General features: G+C 41.3%; 1 long non-coding RNA gene across 2 annotated transcripts; it reads left to right on the forward strand.

The window, feature by feature from the left end:
- The first annotated feature begins 4,633 nt into the window (after positions 1-4,633).
- Positions 4,634-15,341, forward strand: LOC103305837 (uncharacterized). Of its 2 annotated transcripts, none has more exons than XR_508281.3 (3): positions 4,634-4,989; positions 5,560-5,654; positions 14,617-15,341. It is a non-coding gene; the product is annotated as an uncharacterized LOC103305837 (long non-coding RNA). The 2 variants fall into 2 exon arrangements; XR_010598795.1 differs by having other exon boundaries at positions 14,635-15,341.
- Positions 15,342-16,022: the final 681 nt, after the last annotated feature.

Below are 16,022 nucleotides of genomic sequence, written 5' to 3' on the forward strand. Positions count from 1 at the left end.
TATTGCTTACAACCTGTCGTAGAAAACAATTCTTTGAGAATGTTATGAGAACGTACTTTGTTTTCTGCTTAAAAAGTTTAATATGCTTTTACCAGACGTGAGAGAAACGTTAAGTGGAAAATTAAATAATCCAGTCTTTAATATTTAATGAACAATGGAGATCACAAAGGCAAGAAAGGCATAATTACCAGATTTGTATCTCTTGACATTTACATATTCTAGGGTTACAACAAGTGACACATTTTATAGAGTTGGTTTTTTTTAAGAAGCGATACACTTAAGCCGTGGACAAAGGTGCAGGGCTCTGCGTCGTTTTAAGACCAGGCTACATTCACGTTTCGTTGAGTGGCTCAGCAGACGGACGAGACTCTGGTGAAATGATCACTTTTAACCCACACCTGCATATGCCCCTCAGATCAGAAAGCAGAGTGCTTTGATCGCTACGTTTTGTAAATGAGCAAATCATATAGGCGAAACTTTTGTAACTGATTTAGGTGAACAATGTCAACCCAAACATGTAAAGGGTTCGGAATGCAAGTCTAAAGTTATCATAAAGTGGTTTCTAATCTCTCGGTCCCCTCCCCCCACTTCCCTTATTAGATGGAAACTTTTTCACGATTCTCCTATTTAATCTTTCACGCTGAAGTATGAAAACATATTTACTGAAGTTGGGCTGCAAAAATATGGTCACTTCGGAGGGGAAACTGATTAACAGAATCTCCCTTTCTTTTATGCACGTGTGTGTGAACAGATAAGTACAGTAGACTCAAGCATAGAAATATGTAAATGTGTATATAAAATACATGTATATACAATTATATATGTACGACTACACACGGTACACACTCATATTCTTAACCACATGACTGGCGGGTCTATTAAAATATTTTAATACTGATGAAAAAACAAAAGTTGCTTTTCTCCTCTATAATTAAATCTAATTTGTTAATTGTCTTTCCCTTTGCAATGTTGTTTTCATCGTAAAAAGCAACACGTTATTATTTTGTCTGCTTAATAATATTATTTACCAATTAGTATTGTAGTTTTTACATTAATGGGACGCATAATTAGGTGTTTGCTTTAATTTGTACCATTTATTCAGGAAAAAACGAAGCTTATCTGCAAAATTGATTTCACAAGGAGAGTATACATAGTTCCGTCTGCATGTATATAAATATTTAAGATTTGTGTTCATAAACCTATCAAAGAAACCCACATATAGATAAGATGGATCTGACAGTTTGTACAATCAGTCTGTTGCTGGTTATTTTTAAAATTTGCTTCAGCAACTTTATTCAGAAGGGACGTTCAATTATCTGGACTTTATTTTATATTATCTTTTATTCTTTCTTTCAGTATGAAGTCTCTTCTCCCCTCTTTCACCCCAACTTTTGTTTTAGGATCTTGGGGTTAAATCTAGCACTCTTTTGTGTGTTTAAGGCTGCAGCAACTGACCGCTAATTCGTTCTCACTTGAGCAAAGATATTACCATACTAATATTATTATTGGTAAGAAGAGGTAATTGATAACACCACCTGCCACTCTGTAGCAATCACGATGATAAATGTTTCCATCAGAGCGAAATCTGTGCTTGGTCTACCACAGCCTAACCCAAACAGCATGTCAAATGTCAATTATAAAGATGTTTCTTTTCTATTACAATTTTTTTGTAGAAAGCAACGAGCTCCGCCGTCAGATTTATAGAACCAGTCTACTGCACAATCGTTCCTAAACGTTTTGCCTTAAACATTTAAGTTACTTTCCCTTTTATTTAATATCATGCCACTCTTAGATCTAAATAAACATCGATTAATATACACTCAGCCTCATGCTCACACTTAGCAAACCCCAACTACTATAAGTTTTTGTTCTTTAACCTAATAGATGAGATATTAATTTAACAAACCATTTTTAAGTAGCATGGACATATATAAAGTACATACATATCTATACATTATCACAGCAACATAAATTCAGTGTGTGTGTATATATACACTATGTAAACACTCACGTTTATACCATGTGTACATGTATATATAATATACATACGATCTGTATACATTTAGCTATAGGCATATATACAGTAATATACACACCATCTACATATGTAAATACGCAGATAAACCTACTTTATATTTACTCATCTGTGTACAAAGCTATATGCCACTTAAAATGACTAGTCAGATGAATACATATATAAATAGTATAACATATATTAGTAACTATAAATAGTGCTGTCAGGTATAAAACTTTTATCCCCTTGGCTATAGATATGCGCAGAAGATTATTATTAGCTTGTATTAATAGATGCAGGCCTCAAAAGACGAAATCAGCTATTGATAATTGCAAGAAGTATACAGCAGCTACTGTATCGATCGGCTTGTCCCTTATTCCCCTGGTATGGGAGAGATAAGAAGACACACTCTTTAGTGCAATATAATTTCTTTTGACCTATCTGCTTGCTACAGACTTATGATGAATAGCCAGAGTGGTTAAAGTCCTTTATCACGAAAGTTACCCCTTGATATAATATTGATTCTTTATAACTAGCTCCAAACACAAAAATCAAACTGTCCACTTGACCATCATCATCATCAATATCATCACAAAGGCTCTGGAATAAAGATCAGCACAAGACTGAAAATGCTTTCTATAATCTGCCCACCTAATCTTTATTTGCTGATGATGAAAAGAAAAGGGGGGGAGGGTGAAGAGGTGGATGTCATCTGAACAAATAAAAAAAATATTTGGTTAAGAAAAGAACCGTTCAACCTCTTAACAAGAAAACCAAATGATGATCAAAGAAGTTACAGATCACGCCTCAAGCCCTGTTCTATTGCAGGAGGGGAAATTAAGAACTCAGAAGGCCCGATGTTATATTATACTCTCTGCTGAGCGAACTAGTCTGCATTAGATGCAGGGAGTTATGTAAGAAACAATCACGGCAGAAATTATTCCAAAGTGTATTGCTTGAGAATCAATGCTAACAAGTCACCTTCCCCACTTTCTTTCCTTTCGCCGTTTCTCAAAGAGAAACATAATTTCTTCCCAGATCACCTGGTGATCCATTTACAAAAAATTAAGGACGCAACATGAGAGTCGGAAATGAGCTCTTTAGATGACAGATATGAAGTGTTATGTTCAATGCACAGAATCTACAGGGTCGGTAGAGGTACAAACATGTCAAAGAGAGAGCATAATCCACGTGTATTTCCCTTACATTAACGGTATTTCCCGGCTCCTCTGTTCAGACTACCAGCATGCTTTTGCTCAGGGTTGCATTAGCACAATCACCAGTAATTACAAGAGTGTGTACACTGGGAGAATGAAGATTGGGAAGGTGGGAGGTAGGACGTGATTCCCCTTTGGAGCAATCAGGACTGGGAAAGGTTTCATTCCATGCAAACGGTATGTTGATCATATTTAATGGGCTAGTTAGACTCGCATTAAAGCTGAAGTGCCATTTCAAGGCAAGTTTGCGCTTTTCAGACTAGAAGGGTGTGTGTGTGTGTGTGACAATGATCAAAACAACCAAGTTTTATTTATTTCGGCCAGCCGCCCCAGTTCTTAATGGAGAATTATCTCCTGATTAGCGAGAGAGAGACGGCTGATACCACGGGCAAGCTCTTTAAAATCTGTGATATTCTTTCACGAAAGGGACAACCACATTTCAGAGGCAAAGAAAAGTGGCAATGCCCTGGCTCAAACCGTCTGCGAGATTAAAAAATGCAGAATGTAACTTAAAAAAGAAAAAAGAAAAGAAAGCAAATCTGAGCTAATTGCCGGCTGCAATTTTATATCTGCTCTTATTTTCGACATGAAAATATGAAATCATTCAATTATTATGACATACGCAGAGAGAGAGAGAGAGAGAGAGAGAGAGAAAAGTCACATCAGATTTGCCTGGCCACAAATTCATTCATTCTTTTAACGGAGAAGGGGAAAGAAAGAAAGGGGAAGAAAAAAAGATCGCAGTGGTCTATGGAGTGGGACGAATTAAAACCCTCCTTCTGGCGCCTGAAATACCCGAACTTGCTCTTTGAAATAATCACTCGTTGAATCCGTACCAGATACGTGTGAAACAGCAAAGCAAAAGCACTTGTCCGGTGGTTACCGGGTATTTCCCTGCCTCCTCCTTGTGTATGTTTCCCCTCCTGTCTCTCCTTGTGTGTCCCCCTCTCGGAGGTCGTTGCCTCGATGCCTTCCCTAATAGGTATCGCACCCGTATGTTTTCTTCTTTGGACTTGCCGCCCTTAGAGGGGCTCTCCCTATGTATGTAACCCCATTGCATGGTTTCCTTTGTACCCATATTGTGTTATCCCCCCACCCCGCATGTTTATCCCTGGTGCTATATGTTTCCCTGCTGCCTGCCCTTGTACCATCCCTCCTTCCCCCCGGTGCTCTGCACCGCATGTTTCCTTGCGGCTCCCCCTTGTACGTTGCCCCCTCGTCGCTAACTTCGCCCAACTTTGGCAAATGCCGCCTCGCACTCTGTCTCCAGCCCAGGAGCAAACTTCTCCCGAAGGGCCGTTTCTCTCCTCGCGGGATCGCTCAGCCCGGAGAGTCGCCGCGGGATCCCTGTGCTAAACGGGGCGCTTTGGAGACGAGGCAGCCAAGGCAAAAAGGCTAGCGGGGTTTTCTCTTTCTCTCTCTCCCTCTCCCACCGAGGCGGGCTGGGCAGGGACTCTGGCCCGCCCAGGATGGAAGGGGAGCTGCTGCCTTCTTCCCTCTCGCCTCCACCGTTCTCGGGAGCGCTGGAAACTGGCCCGGGCTTTTGGGCTCCGCGCTGGAGCTGCTGCTGCTGCTGCCAGCGGCAGCGGCGCTAAAAGCAGGGAAGCTCCCTCCCGAGGCTGCAGCTCATTAAGGGTCACAGAGATGGCAGCGATAAGACCTGCTGCAGCTTAGACAATGGGAGCCTACAGCAGACGTCTGTCTGTCCAGACACCAGACCACCCCCACCCCAAAGCAGCCCAGCGTCACCGCTTTGAGGTAGGAGAGGTCAGCGCCCCAACATCCAGGAGGGGAACAACAACAGCGACAACAATGGTTGTTATTAAGCTCACATCCCTCGAATGAGTTGGGGGCTTAGTCCGCACGAGGAGCATCTCATAATTATTTATTTTCAAAGCCCCCCCCACCTACTTCCCACTAAATCGTTACCCACCCACCCCTCCTTAAATAACGTACTGAGCTGACAAAAGAATCTTGTAAATATCGATGTCCTTGTCCTTTGAGGCCTCCGGTACTGGCCCTCCTCCAGGACACACACCACTCTCCAGCCCCCTGAGCGGATCCCTCCGAATCATTGTTCATTGACGTTTTCAGTAGATATTGTTGGAGGATTAAACCAGTCAATCAAAAAAAAAAAAGTTACTTGCACCTGGTCTTGGTGGTGACATATCACTTTACATTCATTATAAAAGATGTATTGCAAGTAGGCACAGGGATAGCTATTCCCAACATTGTAATGCCTGTTGGTCTTGAGAGGTGGGCAAAAGTGAGGTTTCTAAGAAGATGCAGCCCCTAATTTATGTTGTTCTTCCCTTTCCCTTAATACAGATGCAGAGCAAGTAGAAGAGGTAGAACTGTGCAAGTCCCTCAGACCTGCTTGTGTGAGAGAGGTACTGCAATGTACTTTGGCACTTGAGCTGCTGGTATGTAGACAAAGCTGATCAAGTGCTGGTGGTCGCTGTTTTTATTCAACAATGCATATCTTTACTATGACCTAATGCTGTGTATGCTATTGAACTTAACAAAGTGCATTCATGCTTCCCTTGGCAGGTCTAGGTGTAAGAGTTGATGACTAACAAAAGGAATATAGATTGGAATCAATTTGCCTTATCTGGTAACAAAAAATAACATCGTGTCAGCAGTGTGAACATCCTATCATCAAATGACACAATATAATTTGATTAGTTGAATAAATAATCAGGTATGTCCAGAGATATAGGTCACCTACTTGCAAATTAGATTACTCTGCTTAGTTACAGGCAGCACCTGATTAAGAAATAGCTTCTCCCACTTCCTATTCTGGCTTTTTGTTAGATAGATGTTGTAATTTCTGGAATTTAAGTGTTTGGAAAAATGCTTACATATTTTACAAATCCTGCTTCATACGCCCCCTCCCCCCAACCCCTACTACCCCTGCACTGTTAGATCTGGTTAAACTGTGCATGGCTTTTCTGTATGTCTGAGTATTTGAAAGGTTTAAATGATACCCAGTGTTGTGGCCTGGCCTGAGTATAGTTGATTAAATCTTACTTTCGAAAAACTGAAGATCATGAATTTCCCAAGTGATTGTGGCTAGCTGGGTTTGACTGTACACCAATATACATACACCTGAATAGGAATGTATCTCACTTACAGATGTGAAAAAGGATAATAAGTTTCTAGGTATTGAGCAATAGGAACATTTAATTCCTGATTCGTTTTGTGAAGTCCAAACAGGGAGACCATCTAATCAGAAGATAAGGATGTTACTCTTTAAATGTTAACCATAGTGTCATGTTTTGCAGGAATGGGAGAAAGCTTCCAAGTACAGTCTGAAGCCATTTGAACTTTGTGGGTTAAACTGAATTGAACTTTTTTTCAAGACACCTGTCCGTGAAAAGCAACCCCTTTATATTTTTAGTGGTGTCACTTTTTATGCTGCTCAGCCAATTAGCAGTGCTCATGCAAATTTTCATAACAGGTTATACTGAGTTTCCCCAGGAAATACCTTACCAGGAGGTGACCTGAATTAATTCACAGTTGTAGCCTGGACTAGTATTGACATCAGAAAGAAATGCAGTGAACCACATCTGGAAGCTGAAAGTTTGGCCTATCATCTGTAGTATGTAGTAGATAAAGAAGGCCTACTAATGGAAAAAAAAGAAGGTTGAAGGGATAGAGAGGGGAGCTGGAGCTATTTGAGCAGAAATAGAAAGGGGTGGGCATCAAAAAGAAGGTGGAACAGAGAGCAGAAATAGAAAGGGGTGGGCATCAAAAAGAAGGTGGAACAGAGACCATAGGAAGATGAGGCTATACAGAGGGCAAAGCTGGGTTTCTTGAGAGAAAAAGCAAATTCAAGAAGTGTGTGTGTGTATGGAAGGGAATGGTGTTCTGCAAAAGGTTAAAGAGGGTGGAGGCCCTTAAAATGAGAAAGTTAAAAGAGGTTTGGGAATCAGAACTTTTCTTTCTTGTCACAGGATATTTTTACAAAGCACTGCCTATTTTCTGATGCATCCAAAGTTTGGTGAGCACTTTTTAGAAATGTTTTTCTGCTGTCTACAAATTCTTCAGGCCATACAGCCAGCAAAAGTAAATATAAAAGCAAAAAAAAAAAAAAAGTATAGTTGAAAAAGCTCTTTTGCTTTTAAAGACCTTCGCTGGTTGACAGTGAGTCAAATAATATTTTTTTTATTTTGAACGGCACATAATGTAGCTATACAATAGTGCACCTTTCCACGTATGTGTATTCCATTCTTTCACTAATGTCACCTGACAATACTTTCATTCAAGGTAAAACAAAATGGCAGCAGTAGTATTGACTTTCTGTTTTTTTGTCAGTTAAAGGTATAAAATGGTGGACTTTTTCAGACAAAATTGATAAAGTATCACCTTTGGATTGTGAACATTTACTTAAACAGTGCAATAATGCTCTCTCATCCTGTGATTTTGGCCATTATAGCAAAATCTCGGCCATTATTGTGATCAAAATCAATTGATCAGTCAATCATCCTGTCTGCCTCTGTCTGCTTACACAGAGAATGTAGTTGCAGAACAAACCTATTCTTACTCTCTTTTGTGAGGATAAAGGTACGGTTTGACTTCCCAGTTTGGAATATGTCCTCTGCTCGTACTATCTGTAGCTATCTATATATTCAGTGTGTGTGTACCTATTGTATGTACATAGCTATACACATATTACAAATATTTATATATAATCTCCTTGTAACATGATAGAGAGAAAGAATGCATGTGACATTTCTCTCTCACATACACACACACAGCTTGATTTCAAATGAACATTCAAACATGCAAAAACATTCTTTATGCAAAATCAATCAGTCTAAGAATTAGAGAGACTGGTTGCAGCCTCTGCCCATAAAAGTAGCTGTGCTATATTTTTCTCCCAAAGGTGCAATAGGGCATCTGTGGTGGAATAGAAGGGGGGTGGTTCTTCCTCAAGTTGGGAGATTTTAACCCAACACATGCTTCCCCCCCACCCCAAAAAGAAATCAATTGCAGCTGTACGAAATTTCATGTGCACAATTTCCAAATGCAAAATCCAGCCCTCAGAGATACTGGGCCAGATTCTGGAATCAGAACTCTTAGATCTGAGTCTGTTCCACTATGTGGATCTGTGATAAATTTCCAGCCATTTACATGAATAACAGGAACATTCACAGTTATGTAAGATAGGATTAACAAAAATGATAAGGGATGTAAACACGCTTGCTTCACGTCAGAGACCAATCACTAATCACCTGGCGTTAGGAAGAAATTTCACCTGTGGGCAGGTTATTCTATAAATATAAATTCTATTAGTGGAGTTTCTTGCATTCCTCTGAAGCATCTGATGCTGGCCAGTGTCACAGATAGGACACCAAACTAGATAGGCTACTGTCCCGATCCAATGGAACAATGTATATATTCATCTTTGTTCTCTGGAAAAGTGTGGATTACATCTATACAGATCTTCCTTTATGGCAACCTAAGATCAATACTATTTTAATGTAGTAACTCATCTGAGTACAACTCAATGCAAATTATTGTTTTAGAAATAATCTTCATTTTGTTTAGTTGTTCAGGACACTACTTGGGGGTGGGAACAAAACTGTGCTTTGAAAGGGAAGATTGCTTTTGTGGTTAAGGCACTATCCTGAGAATGCAGGGGAGGGGGAAGGCTATAGCTTCCTTTCTGTCTGTGCTACAGACTCCATCTGGGGCAAGTCACTTAACTCTTCTGTGTTCCATGCTCCACATTTGTAAAATGGAAATGAATTCATTAATGTTTACTGTGAGATGCTAAGATACTACAGCTGTGGGGACCATAGAAAAGCCAATAAATAAATAAAATGAACGGAAATTACTTATATAATTTCTGAGCATGGACTGCAGCATTTTGTGATCTCAGGCATTCCTGTCAGTGAAGTGAAAGCTAGGCCATGCTGTTTTGTTCATAGAGCCAGACCACAGCCTGTGTGTGGTATATCACAGCCAAAGACCCAGCTTGTTGTGGGTATTTACTTTTGTCAAGTAGACATGTGCTCCATGCCACAAAGTGCTGTAAGCCTCATTGCAAGATGTTGTAATGCACGTGACACGTGTAAGGTTGTGGAGTTATGTGTGTGTTTTTGAGATCCACGTAATCATAACAGTCACAACTAGGATAGGAGAGATGGTAGCAGATAGATGTACTTTGTTCCCTATCATTTTGTATTTGCCACATCATGCTAATATCAGTCATTAGGCAAGACTGTGTGCGATTGATGCTCTATAAATACCTACTGGATATAGCTATGTAATGGACAGTAAATAAATGGACCAGGCTGTAAGTCCTGTGGAAAAAACCCTGGAAAGGGGCAGTGGGAGAGGAACATTGTATGAGGTTCCTTTGCAGAATTTTCTCCCGATCATTCTGCCAGGGCCTTTTGGGTTTGCACGTACAGGGGGCTCAGACTCCAGAACTTATGAATCATGGAGATGCACTGAGTCCCTGTTCCTCCACAATAGCTCCAAAGCCTCCTGCCACTTCCTCAGGCTCCTTGGTGGTGGAGCATCAATGGAATTGCACTGTCTGGTTTTCCCCATTGACTGCTGCCCCCTAAAACTCAAAGGGGGTTTCCACCACACAAAAGGGCGCTGCAGAAAAGTTAAATGACTGCATTAACTACCTAGCCTGTGGATTCCCCAGAAGGTAATTGATGAAGTGCACACTCTACTCATCCCTAACCTCTCCTACTCTGTTTTACCTCTCCCTCTACCTTGTGCTCTTTGGGCAATGGGGCTGTGAAGAACCATGCCTGAAGCTGTTTCTGGATTCACTGTTAGGGCCACTGCTATGAAACCTGTCTCAGGCTTGGATGTCTAGTATAAGCCAGTCATAAACAAGGTGGCAGTAATTGGCAGAGTAATGTAACTTGCACTGGTTTTTCACTGAGTAGATGTGAAAAACCAGAGTATCTTTCACCCTAAAAGGGGCAAAGGGGACAGGATGTTGCACAAGAAGCAAGTGACAGGATAAGGTAAAGTAGGGGTTTTCAAACTTCACAACCCTAGGACCAAAACCTGAGCCTACCCAAGCCCCACTGCCCCGTGTGTGTGTGTGTGTGGAAAGCCCGAGCCCCACTGTCTGGGTAGGGGGGCCAAAGCTGAAGCTCAAGGCTTCAGCCCCAGGCAGGGAGTCTGCAACCTGAGTCCTGCCGCCCAGGGCTGAAGCCCTCGGGCTTTGGCTTCAGTCCTGGGCAGTGGGGTTCGGGCTTCAGTCCCAGGCCACAGCAAGTCTAAGCCAGCCCTGGCACTTTGGAGTCCCGACTCACAGTTTGGGAACCACTGATAATAAAGTAAAACAGACCTCTGGTTTGCCTTATGCTGGTACTTTCCACAACTTTCGCACTGCACCAAATTTATTCCTGGTGTAATGAATTGAATTCATTGGCTTTTCCCCATTGATGAATTTGACCTTCTCACTTCCACTGGAATTGCACCCACTCATGTCAGGGCTGAATTTGATTTTTGCCTAAAAGTAAATTGGTGTAAGTTGTATTCATTTTGCACCTCCACTGAATTTGAAATTGATAAAAGTTACATGACTTTGCCATTTACAGCCATTTTCTTCCTAATTACACCCAACCATGATATTACACAAATCTTTACACCACTGCTGAATTTGGATCTGCATATTTATGGGGCTATAGTAATCTTGTTCATGTAATCTTATTCTTTTCTGTGTGCTAAGATAGAGATGAAAAGGTACTTTTTAGAATTAAGAGCAATTTATGGTATGTTGCACTTTCAATATTCAATTAAATTATAAAGATATGAGAATAAAATCCTTTTCCAGCTCTGGGGAACTACTGATGAAATAATCTGCAAATAAGATTAAAAGATTTTGGTGCCACTAAGATTGCCTTTCATGACCTTAAATGTCATCCACTTCAGATTTAATACTAGTCACTGTATTTTTTGTTAATCAGTCTAGGAAAAAGATCATAACATTTTACCATGGTTTGATATAAAGGTTTTAGTGTGTGAATAAAGCTCTATTTTATAAAATTACATACTCTCAATTTATAAGTTCCATACCAACAGTAAAACCTGTGCTGTATAATGTATGTAAGGCTCTTGTGCCCAACCTACAAACATGATTATTCTGCACTGTTGACATCACATTATTATGCAATCAATACTTTTCCATGACTTGCATATTATTTGGTTCCTCTGGAAATATGCTACTTTATAATTTTGACTGAAAAAAGAAAATCTTGTCCCCTGCCCAAGAGCATTTCTGATTAGTAATTAGGCATTTACACACAAAGAGCATATGAGATGAAAAATAATAATCTTGTTATGTAAACCACCAAGATGATTCAGGATACCTGCAAACTGCAATGATGAAGGTGAAAGATGTCAAAATAACATTTTTATTTGGGATGGCAGCAATCATTTAATATAAGTGGATCTCCATAAAGCCTAAGCCTGAGCCACGCATTACTGAGCACAATTTTTGTAATGATTTAGCAAAACTTCCCAGAATTATTAAAATATGATAATGCCTTCAGAGAAACCCCTTCTCAACTTGATAGCCAGCTAATACAATAGTTTCAAGTGAACCATCTGAAAAATGACATTGGAGAATGAAAGGGGAGTATCAAAGAGATTCCTCTATTAAAGACATTTTTTTTCAGCTGCTTTTGAAAAGCTGAAAGCTATGGATAAAATCTTGGCTCCACTGAAGACAAAGGCAAAACACCCATTGACTTCAGTGGGGCCAGGATTTCATCCCACATTTCTTCTTGTTTTTGAAAAATATGCAGGGTCCAGTACTCTGCATTTCTTGACATTTCAACCAAACTGAAGCTGGAAGCATCAAACTCACTAACTGAAATAGCTAATTAATCCTCAGCACTCTATTGCAAGGTATGCAAGCGTTGCAACCTCCATTTTAGATAAAGGGATACTAAGTCAGAGAAAGGGAGGGACCTGAGACAGGCATCTATTGAAGCCAGTAGTAAAACTCTCTTTGATTTCAATGTACATACACAGGCTTTAAAGGTGAAACTCACTTCACCGGCATAAAGCTGCATAAAGTAATTGATCTTTGGGCTTGATCCTGCACCGATTGAAGTCAAAGGGAGTGTTGCCATTGGCTTCTATGAGTGCACAATTAGACCCTTTAATATGAATGAAAAGCAGGAAGAAGGTGTTAAGGAGATGAAATCCATCCATAACCCATGGCCAGGGCACATGGATGAAGAACAGACCCTCCCTCCTGTTTCTCCCCTGTAGGCTCTAAAACAGTGTGTGTGCTAGGGTTGTTGCCCATAGCCCTTCTGCACTAGTTGCATGGTAGTTGCACCACTCTGTCTACATTAACAAAGATCCCATGGCTGTTGTCCACTCCCAGTGTCTAGAAAGAGAGCTGAATTATCTCACCGGCCTGTGTTGACTGGCTAATGCAGAGACACCCTGTGTGGGTGTTTCACCAATGCTTCCCCCTATTCTGTGCAGCTCTGAAGTGAGGCTTAAATGGTGCGGAAGGATTTGCACTAAATGGCGAAATTAAACATAAGTGGCTTGCTCCAAGTCACAGATGGAGAAAGTAACAAAGTCAGAACTAGAACTTAGATTTCCTGGTTCCCAGGCCTGAGCATGCTCTTTCTCTCTCTCACTGTGTAAATATCTCTGTCCTCTACAGTCTTGTCATATTGATTTTAATGTGGAGTATCATAATTACAGAGACATTTTTGTAGTCCCAATTCTGATTATGCAAAGTCTAATGGTGGGATTCACAAAGGTGCTTAGGCACCTAACTCCCACTGAAATCACAATACCAATTACAATAAAGATTTGCTTTCTGCTTTATAAAATTCAAAACAGTTACAGCTAAGGGAATATTCAAGACAATATTGTCAGCTGGTATAAATCAGCATAGACCCCTTGTCTGCAGATATTAATTAATTAAGCCTGCCACTGCTCTTGCAAAGTAGGTAAGCATGATTATCCCCATTTTACCTATAGAAAAATTGAAATGACAGATGTTGAAGCCAACATTTTCCTAGTTGAATTTTTGAGTGCACCAACTGAGACATATTTTCAGACACATAGAGGACCTCAGCCCCTAAGTATTTCTGTGGTAGGACCAACACCAGAACTCACATCTCCTGAGGCTCAGACATGTCTTAACCATATGACCAGCCTCACTTTCCCATTTATAGCAATGCATTCTATGCAGGGATACCTTAGAAGACCATCCAGAAGCTAATGCAGAATAAGGATGTTTAGCAGTGTTACCCACTCACTTCATATTTGCTTTCAGATGCAATTTCAAGTGTTAACATTGACTTATAAAGTCCTATATAGTTTGGAGTCTGGTAACCTGGGGGACTGTCTCTCCCCCTTAGGCTACTATAGCAATCAAGGTCAAGTGGGAAGTTTTGCTCACAGTCTTGGATTTGAATGGTTGGGGCCTAAGAATGGGATATTCTCAGTGGGGGAGCCTTGGTTCTGGAATTTGCTTCCCTCATTTTTCCATTAGAACCTAGGTATGATCTTTGAGATCTTTTCCTTGAGAGCATGATTGCTGGGGTGGTATAAAGTTAAGGGGTGTGTGACTGTCTTTTAATATTGACATTCAGGAAATAATATATGCTATTTAAAAAAAGTTAATAGTAATGCACGCACAGAGTGATCAATACTTTTATGCATTTTAAGAAAAAAAAGTCAATATGACTTTGGCCCAGTATGTGGAATTTAGCCACCACCATTGAAATGTAACACCCTTCGTGTGGGATACACGGCACTTTGCTTAACTGAGCACAGTAATAATACACCAACTGCAGTTTGGGATTAAAAGTGAAGAGCAGAGTTGTATGGGAACTAGAATTGCCATTTCACAGGAAATTATAAAACTGAATTTGTTTTTGTTCTGAATGAGAATCAGAACATAAAACAAAGAATGTTGGCATTGGTTGTGAAACAGTTTTTGATTTGTTGTTGTTTTAGGTCAATTGACACATCTTATTTTGACTTTAATTTTTTCAGTGTTTTTAAACTTTTCATAATATAAAATAAATGTTGACATGAAACGTCATTTAGAAATGGAAAATTAAAACATTCCATTCTGAAAGTGGCAAAACAGAACATTTCAACCTCATTTAAATTCTTTTTTTCCAAAGAAATTTAATCAAAATTGATACATTCTCCTCACAAATTTCAGTTTCAATGAAATGGAATTTATGATGGAAATATGTTCAGTTGGAAAATTTTTAGCCTGCTTTAGCGAAGAATCCCATATCCATCTGCAAGCATGAAGGAGTTATAGATAGGGAGAATATAATTAATATATAAATGTCACAATATGTCAACATCATATATTGGGCATAAAGTGGAATGACTTAATCTGTAATGCAGATGTTTATGGTCACTAAGGTCTACGGACTACTGGGGCCATTGTCCACAGGCGGCGCCTTACGCTTTTTGGACATGTCGCAAGGATGCCACAAGACGTTTCAGCGAACGCCGTTCTCCGGGTGGCTTGTAACATCCAGAATAAAATTCCACCAACTGAGGAGTGGAGGCGGCCCAGAGGCAGACCCCTTATTACATGGGTTCATCAAGTCTGTTCCGATGTTGGACTGTCAGGCCGTCAAGCCTTTACATTTGCGCAGGAACAGTCCAAATGGCGAAGATTGCTGCGGCCGACTATCTTACTAAGTGTTGAAGAAAAAGAATAATATAATGACCTGTATTGGAATTTGGCCAGGATACCAGGGCTAACAACCCTTTTGTGAAAGATAAATGCCATTGGATTATTAATACGGCCTTACCGAATTCATGGTCCATTTTGGTCAATTTCACTGTCATAGGATTTAAAAAGTCATAAATTTCATGATTTCAGCTATTTAAAGGAGTTGTGGGATGGCCACAAGGTTATTGTAGTATTGTGGTACTGCTACCCTTATTTCTGCACTGCTGGTGGTGGTGGTGCTGCCTTCAGAGCTGGGCAGCTGGAGAGCAGCGCAGCAGCAGTGCAGAAGTAAGGATGGCACGGTATGGTATTGCTACCCTTACTTCTGCGCTGCTGCCTGCGGAGCTGGGCCCTCAGTCAGCAGCCGCCGCTCTCTGGCCACCCAGCTCTGAAGGCAAAAGTGGTATTGCCACCCTTACTTCTGCACTGCTGCTGGCGGGGCACCGCCTTCAGAACTGGGTACCTGGCCAAAAGCCTGCCACTCTTTAGACGCCTAGCACAGAAGTAAGGGTGGCAATACTGCAACCCCCCTAAAATAACCTTGTGACCCCCCCTGCAACTCTCTTTTTGGTCATGTAGTGGGGGCAGCTGTCCCACTCCAGCAGAACAAGGGCTGATTGGGGAAGCATCCACAGCTGGGGCCACACCCAATTAGGGCCCAGCTGGCCCTGATAAGAGGGCTGGGGGCCAGGAGCAGGGGGAGTATCACTCTATCCCTGGAGTGGGAAGGGCTGGCTGCCTGGGAGCAAGGTACCTGAAGTAGAGCAGTGCTGGGTAAGGGCAAGAGGAGCTGGGGAGCTCCAGCCTGGTAAACCCCTAGGCTGCAGGCCTTGATGAAGGCCTACAGAGGTACTGGGGCTGCAGAGGGGCAGCCCAGGGATAGGCAAAGGCAGCAGGCCCTACCCAGAGATGGGCCCACGGGACTATCCTGCCTGGCCCTTGAGCTCCTGGCTGGGAAGGCTAGCCCCCGGATCTTCCCCCGCTGTCCCCCTCTTCCCCCCCGCAGCCTCAGCTCGCTGTGCCACCAGTGATCTGGGAGGCGGGGCTGTGAGCTCCTGCTGGGCGGCGC

The sequence above is a fragment of the Chrysemys picta genome, chromosome 2 (assembly GCF_011386835.1).
Source record: "Chrysemys picta bellii isolate R12L10 chromosome 2, ASM1138683v2, whole genome shotgun sequence".
In the NCBI taxonomy this organism is placed as follows: domain Eukaryota; kingdom Metazoa; phylum Chordata; order Testudines; family Emydidae; genus Chrysemys; species Chrysemys picta.